Source organism: Oncorhynchus masou, unplaced genomic scaffold (genome assembly GCF_036934945.1).
Source record: "Oncorhynchus masou masou isolate Uvic2021 unplaced genomic scaffold, UVic_Omas_1.1 unplaced_scaffold_743, whole genome shotgun sequence".
In the NCBI taxonomy this organism is placed as follows: domain Eukaryota; kingdom Metazoa; phylum Chordata; class Actinopteri; order Salmoniformes; family Salmonidae; genus Oncorhynchus; species Oncorhynchus masou.
The window spans coordinates 181,125-192,587 of record NW_027013887.1 but is presented as its reverse complement, the minus strand read 5'-3'; the positions used below and the strand labels follow the sequence as shown (position 1 = coordinate 192,587).

General features: G+C 40.0%; 1 long non-coding RNA gene across 1 annotated transcript; it reads left to right on the top strand.

The window, feature by feature from the left end:
- The first annotated feature begins 6,448 nt into the window (after positions 1 to 6,448).
- On the top strand, positions 6,449 to 7,848 carry LOC135537280 (uncharacterized). Its single transcript, XR_010455189.1, has 3 exons — positions 6,449 to 6,699; positions 7,223 to 7,346; positions 7,477 to 7,848. It is a non-coding gene; the product is annotated as an uncharacterized LOC135537280 (long non-coding RNA).
- The last annotated feature ends 3,615 nt before the right edge of the window (positions 7,849 to 11,463 follow it).

Genomic DNA, 11,463 nt, shown 5'->3' with positions numbered 1-11,463 from the left:
ATTGACAGTTAACTATCTAGCAGAACACAGAGGGCTTATTGACAGTTAACTATCTAGCAGAACACAGAGGGCTTATTGACAGTTAACTATCTAACAGAACACAGAGGGCTTATTGACAGTTAACTATCTAATATACCAGAGGGTTTATTGACAGTTAACTATCTAATATACCAGAGGGTTTATTGACAGTTAACTATCTAATATACCAGAGGGTTTATTGACAGTTAACTATCTAACAGAACACAGAGGGCTTATTGACAGTTAACTATCTAACAGAACACAGAGGGCTTATTGACAGTTAACTATCTAACTATCTAGCAGAACACAGAGGGTTTATAGACAGTTAACTATCTAACTATCTAACAGAACACAGAGGGTTTATTGACAGTTAACTTACTAACAGAACACAGAGGGGCTTATTGACAGTTAACTATCTAACTATCTAGCAGAACACAGAGGGTTTATAGACAGTTAACTATCTAACGGAACACAGAGGGCTTATTGACAGTTAACTATCTAGCAGAACACAGAGGGCTTATTGACAGTTAACTATCTAACGGAACACAGAGGGCTTATTGACAGTTAACTATCTAGCAGAACACAGAGGGCTTATTGACAGTTAACTATCTAACAGAACACAGAGGGTTTATTGACAGTTAACTATCTAACAGAACACAGAGGGTTTATAGACAGTTAACTATCTAACGGAACACAGAGGGCTTATTGACAGTTAACTATCTAACAGAACACAGAGGGTTTATTGACAGTTAACTATCTAGCAGAACACAGAGGGTTTATTGACAGTTAACTATCTAACTATCTAACGGAACACAGAGGGCTTATTGACAGTTAACTATCTAGCAGAACACAGAGGGTTTATTGACAGTTAACTATCTAACTATCTAACGGAACACAGAGGGCTTATTGACAGTTAACTATCTAGCAGAACACAGAGGGCTTATTGACAGTTAACTATCTAACGGAACACATAGGGTTTATTGACAGTTAACTATCTAATAGAACACAGAGGGCTTATTGACAGTTAACTATCTAACGGAACACAGAGGGTTTATTGACAGTTAACTATCTAACGGAACACAGAGGGTTTATTGACAGTTAACTATCTAATATAACAGAGGGTTTATTGACAGTTAACTATCTAACGGAACACAGAGGGCTTATTGACTGTTAACTATCTAACTATCTAACGGAACACAGAGGGTTTATTGACAGTTAACTATCTAACAGAACACAGAGGGTTTATTGACAGTTAACTATCTAACGGAACACAGAGGGCTTATTGACAGTTAACTATCTAACGGAACACAGAGGGTTTATTGACAGTTAACTATCTAACAGAACACAGAGGGTTTATAGACAGTTAACTATCTAACGGAACACAGAGGGTTTATTGACAGTTAACTATCTAACAGAACACAGAGGGCTTATTGACAGTTAACTATCTAACGGAACACAGAGGGCTTATTGACAGTTAACTATCTAACGGAACACAGAGGGCTTATTGACAGTTAACTATCTAATAGAAAACAGAGGGTTTATTGACAGTTAACTATCTAACGGAACACAGAGGGCTTATTGACAGTTAACTATCTAACTATCTAACGGAACACAGAGGGTTTATTGACAGTTAACTATCTAACTATCTAACGGAACACAGAGGGCTTATTGACAGTTAACTATCTAATAGAACACAGAGGGTTTATTGACAGTTAACTATCTAACGGAACACAGAGGGCTTATTGACAGTTAACTATCTAACAGAACACAGAGGGTTTATTGACAGTTAACTATCTAGCAGAACACAGAGGGTTTATTGACAGTTAACTATCTAACAGAACACAGAGGGTTTATTGACAGTTAACTATCTAACGGAACACAGAGGGTTTATTGACAGTTAACTATCTAATAGAACACAGAGGGCTTATTGACAGTTAACTATCTAACGGAACACAGAGGTTTATTGACAGTTAACTATCTAACGGAACACAGAGGGTTTATTGACAGTTAACTATCTAATATAACAGAGGGTTTATTGACAGTTAACTATCTAACGGAACACAGAGGGCTTATTGACTGTTAACTATCTAACTATCTAACGGAACACAGAGGGTTTATTGACAGTTAACTATCTAACAGAACACAGAGGGTTTATTGACAGTTAACTATCTAACGGAACACAGAGGGCTTATTGACAGTTAACTATCTAACGGAACACAGAGGGTTTATTGACAGTTAACTATCTAACAGAACACAGAGGGTTTATAGACAGTTAACTATCTAATGGAACACAGAGGGTTTATTGACAGTTAACTATCTAACAGAACACAGAGGGCTTATTGACAGTTAACTATCTAACGGAACACAGAGGGCTTATTGACAGTTAACTATCTAACGGAACACAGAGGGCTTATTGACAGTTAACTATCTAATAGAACACAGAGGGTTTATTGACAGTTAACTATCTAACGGAACACAGAGGGCTTATTGACAGTTAACTATCTAACTATCTAACGGAACACAGAGGGTTTATTGACAGTTAACTATCTAACTATCTAACGGAACACAGAGGGCTTATTGACAGTTAACTATCTAATAGAACACAGAGGGTTTATTGACAGTTAACTATCTAACGGAACACAGAGGGCTTATTGACAGTTAACTATCTAACAGAACACAGAGGGTTTATTGACAGTTAACTATCTAGCAGAACACAGAGGGTTTATTGACAGTTAACTATCTAACAGAACACAGAGGGTTTATTGACAGTTAACTATCTAACTATCTAACGGAACACAGAGGGCTTATTGACAGTTAACTATCTAACTATCTAACAGAACACAGAGGGTTTATTGACAGTTAACTATCTAACAGAACACAGAGGGTTTATTGACAGTTAACTATCTAACTATCTAACAGAACACAGAGGGTTTATTGACAGTTAACTATCTAACAGAACACAGAGGGCTTATTGACAGTTAACTATCTAACGGAACACAGAGGGTTTATTGACAGTTAACTATCTAACAGAACACAGAGGGTTTATTGACAGTTAACTATCTAACAGAACACAGAGGGTTTATTGACAGTTAACTATCTAGCAGAACACAGAGGGTTTATTGACAGTTAACTATCTAGCAGAACACAGAGGGTTTATTGACAGTTAACTATCTAACTATCTAACAGAACACAGAGGGCTTATTGACAGTTAACTATCTAACAGAACACAGAGGGCTTATTGACAGTTAACTATCTAACAGAACACAGAGGGTTTATTGACAGTTAACTATCTAACAGAACACAGAGGGTTTATTGACAGTTAACTATCTAGCAGAACACAGAGGGTTTATTGACAGTTAACTATCTAACAGAACACAGAGGGTTTATTGACAGTTAACTATCTAACAGAACACAGAGGGTTTATTGACAGTTAACTATCTCGCAAAACACAGAGGGTTTATTGACAGTTACTTATCTAGCAGAACACAGAGGGTTTATTGACAGTTAAATATCTGATAGAACACAGAGGGTTTATTGACAGTTAACTATCTAACAGAACACAGAGGGTTTATTGACAGTTAACTATCTAGCAGAACACAGAGGGTTTATTGACAGTTAAATATCTGATAGAACACAGAGGGTTTATTGACAGTTACCTATCTAATATAACACAGGGTTTATTGACAGTTAACTATCTAATATAACACAGGGTTTATTGACAGTTAACTATCTAATATAACACAGGGTTTATTGACAGTTAACTATCTAATATAACACAGGGTTTATTGACAGTTAACTATCTAATATAACACAGAGGGTTTATTGACAGTTAACTATCTAATATAACACAGGGTTTATTGACAGTTAACTATCTAATATAACACAGGGTTTATTGACAGTTAACTATCTAATATAACACAGGGTTTATTGACAGTTAACTATCTAATATAACAGAGTGTTTATTGACAGTTAACTATCTAACAGAACACAGAGGGTTTATTGACAGTTAACTATCTAGCAGAACACAGAGGGTTTATTGACAGTTAACTATCTAATATAACACAGAGGGTTTATTGACAGTTAACTATCTAATATAACACAGAGGGTTTATTGACAGTTAACTATCTAGCAGAACACAGAGGGTTTATTGACAGTTAACTATCTAATATAACACAGAGGGTTTATTGACAGTTAACTATCTAGCAGAACACAGAGGGTTTATTGACAGTTAACTATCTAGCAGAACACAGAGGGTTTATTGACAGTTACCTATCTAACAGAACACAGAGGGTTTATTGACAGTTAACTATCTCGCAAAACACACAGGGTTTATTGACAGTTAACTATCTAACAGAACACACAGGGTTTATTGACAGTTACCTATCTAACAGAACACACAGGGTTTATTGACAGTTAACTATCTAACAGAACACAGAGGGTTTATTGACAGTTAACTATATAACATGTACACTTAGCATCAGGAAGCTTGGTCACGAAAATCAGAAAAGCAATCAAATTAACCGTTTACCTTTGATGATCTTCGGATGTTTTCACTCACAAGACTCCCAGCTAGACAGCAAATGTTCCTTTTGTTCCATAAAGATATTTTTACATCCAAATACCTCCGTTATATTGATGCGTTATGCCCAGTAACGGAAATATGTCGACTGAAACATGGCAAACGATTTTTATAATCAATCCTCAAGGTGTTTTGCAAATATATATGCGATAATATATCAACCGGGACAGTTGGCTTTTCACTAGGACCGGGAGGAACAATGGACGACCTGTAGGTTAGTCTCTTGATAGACTAGTTAACCTGTAGGTTAGTCTCTTGACAGACTAGACTTCCTGCAGGTTAGTCTCTAGATAGACTAGTCGACCTGTAGGTTAGTCTCTTGATAGACTAGTTAACCTGTAGGTTAGTCTCTAGATAGACTAGTCGACCTGTAGGTTAGTCTCTAGATAGACTAGTTAACCTGTAGGTTAGTCTCTTGACAGACTAGACTTCCTGCAGGTTAGTCTCTCTCACTCTGCTGTCATCTCATCCAGCTCCTGGTACTGCAAGTGTAACGACTTTCTTTAGGTGAAAGAGAGTCGGACCAAAATGCAGCGTGGCTATTAAGATTCATGTTTTAATAAAACAAGGAAACACGAATCAATACAAAAACAATAAACGTAACACTAAAACCGAAACAGCCTAAATTGGTGCAAACTAACACAGAGACAGGAACAAGGACAAACACCCACGACAATATGGCTGTCTAAATATGGTTCCCAATTGGAGACAACTATAAACACCTGCCTCTGATTGACAACCACTTCAGACAGCCATAGACTAAGCTAGAAAACCCCACTAAGCCACAATCCCAATACCTATGAAAAACCCCAAGACAAAACACAACACATACCAAAACCCATGTCACACCCTGGCCTGACCAAATAAATAAAGAAAACACAAAATACTAAGACCAGGGCGTGACAGCAAGTGTGATAGTACAGCCCAAACACACCGCATTGTGCAGTAAAGCAGCCCCCAATATGCATTCCGTGCTGTGCTATCTTCTCTCGGTTATCTCTGCATTGTAGTACAGCCTGAACAGACAACACTGAGCAACAGCACCGAACATGTTGTCTCAGTCAGTACGACTCAAAAATACACAGTACATAGCAAACAACCCCCTTCCTCTGCTCCCTGTTGTCTCTCTTCTCGGTTCATTGAGGGTACCAAACCAAACCAGATCAAACCAGACCAGGGATATAATGGAAAGAAGAAAGGAATGGTGGAGAGCGGACTGGACTGTAATTATGTCCTAAAAATATAGAAGATAATGAGAGGAATGAAAGTGAGGGGTCTTCTGCTCTTCCTTATGGCTGTGATTCTGTTCTTCATCCTCTGTGTTTCATGACTATAGGTGATCATTTCCTCTGTCTGACATCTTCCTACGGTATTATGACAGCCTCTTTCATTTTTTTGTAGTGACTTTTTAACACTATTGTTAAGTCCTCTATTAATAACTATTATAGGTTAGTCTGTACATAGGAGAGGAAAATCAACATATTCAAGGGTAGCCTAGTGGTTAGAGAATTGGACTACTAACCGGAAGGTTGCAAGTTCAAACCCCTGAGCTGACAAGGTACAATTCTGTTGTTCTTCCCTTAAACACTGTTCCTCGGCCGTTGTTGAAAATAAAAATGTGTTCTTAACTGACTTGTTGACTTTTTCTGTGCTGTGTACACCCCAAGGCCAAAAAGTAAAGGTCTGCCTATGCCAACCGAAACGTTGGTCAATGACTTTGTTAGATAAAACTATCCGGTAAATGGATAGTAAATAGAAGGTCCAGTAATTATATAATTTGGTAGATATTTAACTAAACATTCTAATTTAAGTGTATTTAAGGGCCCTTGCACAGATCAATTTTTTCACAAACCTAATTCCACACCTAAGTGGTAAGCAACTAATAAACTGTAGACGTTGGGAGTCCAGGTATAGAATGAAGGGTGTTGTAGCTTTGCTGATGTTGCTGTGCAGCACCCTGACTGCGGCTATGGTGACAACCCCAGAAAACGAAGACAAAAACTGCCCGTCTGGCATGTGTGACATCCTGAGGAAGATTGAAGTCATGGAAAACCGGCTTGCAGCTGCTGAGCGCCAGGTGGAGACGCTGAACGCTAAAGCAGGTAGATACTTTCTTCACTGTTTTAACCTTTTCTGGGAAGGGGAACACCTGCCCTACAGCCAGTGAAAGTGCAGGGCGCCAAATTCAAACAACAGAAATCTCATAATTAAAATTCCTCAAACACACAAGTATTATACACCATTTTAAAGATACACGTCTTGTTAATCCAACCACAGTGTCCGATTTCAAAAAAGGTTTAACGGCAAAATGTTAGGACAGCGCCTAGTTGCTTACCACTTAGTTGCTTACCACTTCGGTGTGGAATTAGGTTTGGGATCTGGGATCTGTGCAAGGGCACTTAAATACACTTAAATTAGAATGTTTAGGAAACGTTAGAATGTTTTCAATCTAAATCTACTAAGTATATCAATATCCTAACTTCTGGGCCTGAGTAACAGGCAGGTTACTTTGGACACGCTTTTCATCCAAACTTACCGATGCTGCCCCTGTCCTAACATGGGCTTACTGAATTAATCAACTGCTGAGTCCTATAGTTTGAACACATGTCATTTTGTGTCTGACAGAAACGAAGGTGGCATTCTCAGCTGGATTTGGGGTACTGGATACTATGGACCTTTCAATGTTGAAAAACGCTTGTCTACCAAAAGGTCTTAACCAACCTTGGCAACGCTTACAACCCGGCAACAGGTTAAGTCATCGTGCTCATATTAAACTTTTATGTCTTCTTCTTCTTCATCTTCTTCATCTTCTTCCTCTTCTTCTTTTTAATTTATGATCAACATCTTCCCACATTAAATAGTGTGCTTTTTTCATCCAGGCATCTTCACAGCACCAGTGGCAGGAGTCTATCAGTTTAGCGTCTATCACCATTCAGGATCAGGTCGCCGCTCAGACTCCTTGCTGTTCAAGAACAAAGAACAAATGGCATTTATTTCTGCTATGAACAAGGACGGCTCCTACAACGGATCTAATGGTATCATACTGCAGCTGGAGGAGGGAGATGTGGTATATGTTGTTTTGAAGGATAATTCATGGATCTGGGACAATATGAGCAATGCTGGTGCCAATGGATGGTGCCACTTCAACGGCATTTTGCTGTATGCTCAATAAACCTCAGTAGAATATGTACATACTGTTGCGAAATATTTTACCCTAATCAATTCCATTAAATGGTTTTCTGCATAAATCATACTGTTTTTTTTCATTCTAACATACTGAAAGTTTATCATTGGCAGCTGATAGTAACAGTTAAACAACATTTTGACGTGTCACATTTCAACAGCTTCAATTGATTTCTGCTATTCACTCAGTAATGTGTTTGTTTGTTCCTAAACGTTGTGGTGTCTCTTTCCATCAGCCTCTCGCAGCTCATATGGTAGAGATGATCCAAGTAGGACCAATGACAAAAGAAGTTCACACTAGGGACTCAATTCAATCTGGATCTCTGACGGTGAAGCCTCACAGATAGTTCAACCTAAATGTAGTTCTGTGTTCAATCTGAAGCCTCACAGATAGTTCAACCTAAATGTAGTTCTGTGTTCAATCTGAAGCCTCACAGATAGTTCAACCTAAATGTAGTTCTGTGTTCAATCTGAAGCCTCACAGATAGTTCAACCTAAATGTAGTTATGTGTTCAATCTGAATCTGAAGCCTCACAGATAGTTCAACCTAAATGTAGTTCTGTGTTCAATCTGTAATCTGAAGCCTCACAGATAGTTCAACCTAAATGTAGTTCTGTGTTCAATCTGAAGCCTCACAGATAGTTCAACCTAAATGTACTTCTGTGTTCAATCTGTGTTCAATCTGAAGCCTCACAGATAGTTCAACCTAAATGTACTTCTGTGTTCAATCTGTGTTCAATCTGAAGCCTCACAGATAGTTCAACCTAAATGTAGTTATGTGTTCAATCTGAAGCCTCACAGATAGTTCAACCTAAATGTAGTTCTGTGTTCAATCTGTAGCCTTACAGATAGTTCAACCTAAATGTAGTTCTGTGTTCAATCTGTAGCCTTACAGATAGTTCAATCTAAATGTAGTTCTGTGTTCAATCTGAAGCTTTACGGATAGTCTGATCTAAATGTAGGACTGTAATCAATCTGATCGCTGAGCCTCACAGAAACAGTTTGCAACAACTAAACCAAACCCCTGTCCTCTCTGTACCAGTCTCTGTTGTTCTCCTCCCTCTCTGTCCTCTCTGTACCAGGTCTAGAAAGGCCCCATGTTGTCTGTCTCCTCCTCTCTGTCCTCTCTGTACCAGGTCTAGGAAAGGCCCCATGTTGTCTGTCTCCTCCCTCTCTGTCCTCTCTGTACCAGGTCTAGGAAAGGCCCCATGTTGTCTGTCTCCTCCCTCTGTCCTCTCTGTACCAGGTCTAGGAAAGGCCCCATGTTGTCTGTCTCCTCCTCTGTCCTCTCTGTACCAGGTCTAGGAAAGGCCCCATGTTGTCTGTCTCCTCCCTCTCTGTCCTCTCTCTACCAGGTCTAGGATAGGCCCCATGTTGTCTGTCTCCTCCTCTCTGTCCTCTCTGTACCAGGTCTAGGAAAGGCCCCATGTTGTCTGTCTCCTCCCTCTCTGTCCTCTCTGTACCAGGTCTAGGAAAGGCCCCATGTTGTCTGTCTCCTCCCTCTCTGTCCTCTCTGTACCAGGTCTAGGAAAGGCCCCATGTTGTCTGTCTCCTCCCTCTCTGTCCTCTCTCTACCAGGTCTAGGATAGTATGTTGTCTGTCTCCTCCCTCTCTGTCCTCTCTGTACCAGGTCTAGGAAAGGCCCATGTTGTCTGTCTCCTCCCTCTCTGTCCTCTCTGTACCAGGTCTAGGAAAGGCCCCATGTTGTCTGTCTCCTCCCTCTCTGTCCTCTCTGTACCAGGTCTAGGAAAGGCCCCATGTTGTCTGTCTCCTCCTCTCTGTCCTCTCTGTACCAGGTCTGAAAGGCCCCATGTTGTCTGTCTCCTCCTCTCTGTCCTCTCTGTACCAGGTCTAGGATAGGCCCCATGTTGTCTGTCTCCTCCCTCTCTGTCCTCTCTGTACCAGGTCTCAGGATAGTTCCCCATGTTGTCTGTCTCCTCCCTCTCTGTCCTCTCTGTACCAGGTCTAGGAAAGGCCCCATGTTGTCTGTCTCCTCCCTCTCTGTCCTCTCTGTACCAGGTCTAGGAAAGGCCCCATGTTGTCTGTCTGTGTTCCTCTCTGTCCTCTCTGTACCAGGTTCTGTGTTCATATCCCCATGTTGTCTGTCTCCTCCTCTCTGTCCTCTCTGTACCAGGTCTAGGATAGGCCCCATGTTGTCTGTCTCCTCCCCTCTCTGTCCTCTCTGTACCAGGTCTAGGATAGGCCCCATGTTGTCTGTCTCCTCCAACTCTGTCCTCTCTCTACCAGGCCTAGGATAGGCCCCATGTTACCCATTTTAAGCCCAAATGCAAATTCGGACCGAAATCCTCTATTAATAACTATTATAGGTTAGTCTGTGTATAGTAGAAAAAATATATTCAGGGGTAGCCTAGTGGTTAGAGTGTTGGACTAGTAATCAGAAGGTTGTAAGTTCAAACCCCTGAGCTGACAAGGTGCAAATCTGTTGTTCTGCCCCTGAACAGGCAGTTAACCCACTGTTCCTAGGCTGTCATTGAAAATAAGAATTTGTTCTTCACTGAGTTGTCTAGTTAAATAAAGCTTAAAGAAAAACCTCACCAGAAACTTAATGAAAGATCCATCTTTTGTTATTAAACCTGCAGATAAAGGGGTTTCCTTGGTTGTTTTAGACTATGACAATTACAAAGAAGAGATTCAGAGAGACAGAACGTTTCTATAGAAAACTGAGTGTTGATCCCACATCTGTATCTAATCTGGAACAAGCCAGATTGAACAACCTTATCTCTAAACCTGAATATAAATACTGTTGCTGTAATGGTTCCATACGTCCATGCCTTGTACATTTAGCCCGGAATTACACCTAAAACACAACAAGGCAAATATCCCGGCAGACCAGTGGTTGCAGGAATAGGCTAGAGCCATTGTCAACACTTTTGTAGAATCTTTTACTAAATCTCATGCGCAAGCATTGCCATCATATGTGAAAGACTCTATAGACTTCAATAAACATGATCTGACCAATAACGGGTTTAGTTAACAGAAGACTGTAATTTGGTCACATTAGATGTCGAGGGTCATTCCCCATACGGGGTAGCTGGTAGCCCTGGTTCACTACCCACCAATAAACCTTTTTCTAGAGCTGGCTGAATAAGTTTTGACATACAACTATTTTAGGTTTGATGATGAATATTACCTCCTAACGAATGGAACATCGATGGGCTCCACATTCGCTCCAAGCTATGCTAACCTTTATGTGGGTCATTTTGAAAAACATTTTGTTCATAACAATGAAACCCGAAAATAAATTGTTGATTCAAATCCTGAAGTGGTTTCGATATATTGACGTCCTGGAGACGGAAGAAGAGCTGTCAGACATTATGGCTTATACTCAACGACATTGACCCCAATCTCAAATTCAAATTCACTATTGAATGTGACACTAAACGTGTTCAAGACCTCGATATGTGGATTGAGAAATCAAATGGAACCCTGTTTACAACTCTGTGTAGAAAATAAACGGACAGAAATACTCTATTACAGGGGGACAGCTTCCACCCTGAGCCATTAAAAAGAGGACTTCCAAGAAGCCAGTTTTTCAGACTGTGCCACAGAGGATTATTTAGAAAAAGCAGCGGAGATGGGCAGTAGGTTTCTAAGAAGAGGCTATTAGCTACAACGTGTGGATGAAGCTCTTTGGGGAAAAAACACTGCAAAAGCTAAAACTG